The sequence below is a fragment of the Canariomyces notabilis genome, assembly GCF_033297395.1.
Source record: "Canariomyces notabilis strain CBS 508.74 unplaced genomic scaffold N656scaffold_29, whole genome shotgun sequence".
Taxonomy (NCBI): domain Eukaryota; kingdom Fungi; phylum Ascomycota; class Sordariomycetes; order Sordariales; family Chaetomiaceae; genus Canariomyces; species Canariomyces notabilis.
Genome location: NW_027041851.1, coordinates 175,996 through 177,603, shown reverse-complemented (window position 1 = coordinate 177,603; position 1,608 = coordinate 175,996).

Below are 1,608 nucleotides of genomic sequence, written 5' to 3'. Positions count from 1 at the left end.
CGTACGAGCAGGCTTCAGAGTAGCCTGCCTCGTTCCTTTCGACCCTGAATCGGTAATTTCTCGCCTCGACCCTAAGCCAATCACCCCATCTCCTCTGAGCTCGCGTCCCGGAACAGCCACATCTTGGGTCCCCAAGACACCCTCCAATGCGCACGAAGCGACACTGAGTTCCAGCACACTCAAGCGGAAAATTCAACACCATCAAGGTAGCTCCCCCACCCATATTTTTGACATTATCGACTTGCAAGCGAAGAGCATCTCGAAATTGGCGCATGAGATGGTGTTGCTCCGAGCCGAGACCAAAGAGCTTCGTGCGGCAAATAAGCGGTTAAGCAAGCGACGCAGAACCAGAAAAACGCGTTTGCAGGACGGAGGATCACTTAGTTTGCAAGAGGCGACGGTTTTGATGGGCGACCGGGGACTTGGTGGTCAGGATTGCGAGGAAACGTCCACGAGTGGTGGTTGTATAACCGTCGCTAAGCCACACGTTCGGCTTTGTAGCAACTGCAAGCAGCCCGGCCATAATGCGCGAACTTGTCAAGTAGTTAGTGAGACGTCTGAGGATAACGATTCTGAGTAATTTTAATTAATGAAGGGCGTTTTGGTAGAACTGACTTATACAAAGTAATCGAGGTCAGAGAAAAGTGGGCTACTCGCTATGCTGGGCCGCTCGCTATGCAAGTACGTTAGGTATTTTACTACTACTACTATATTCCCTAGAATTTAACCCTATTAAAGCTTTCTTCTATAATATTACATTATCGTTATAGAGGAACTACTAGTACTAGTATAGTGATAATATAAGTGAGGAGGTGTCATGAAATGACCGTACTGACGGCCGGGCGTGGGCGCAGTCGCAGCGCGGGAAGCCGCGACGACCAATCGTTTAAAGTAACCAATAGGAAAAGGATCACGCTTGGCGTAGTGATCCAGGTATAAGGGATCACCAACAACAATGAAAGGCTCACGGTGAGCCTGGTGAGCATCACAAGGAAGGATCACGGGGAAGGGAGTGATCCTCAAAGACAATCATTAGTATATTAGACAGATAGTCTCTTCCGTTGGAGGACCTCCTGAAGGTTCTCCAGTAAGCAATGCAAGCAGTTGTCTTTACTACTGTGTGAACACTTGCTTGTGCACTTGTTGTAGACCCTTTGGCTCTACCGAACCTCACCCTGTTCAAGTCAACCTTCAGTCTGAGGAGTCCCTTTCAGTGGTAGGGGACTGAGATTCGTCACAGGAGGTGTTTAAGGAACTGTTGTATAAGGCTATTAAAACTATAGAAGAGTATATAGATAAGTTATATAGTTACTATAGGTATATAGGGCTGGAATTTATACTTGTGACGAATCTCGGTCCCCTAACCACTGAGAGAGACTTCTCTGAGACTTAAGGTCTGACTTAACGACGGGGTGAGGTTCGGTAGAGCCAAAGGGTCTACAACAGTTGACACAAGCAAGTGTTCACACAGTAGTATAGACAACTGCTTGCATTGCTTACTCGAGAACCTCCTGAAGGTCCTCCAAACGAGTGACTATCTAGCTGTATATATAATACTCTGTTCACCCTGCTCCTGTGATTATCACGAGTGACTGTCCTGTCTTCACT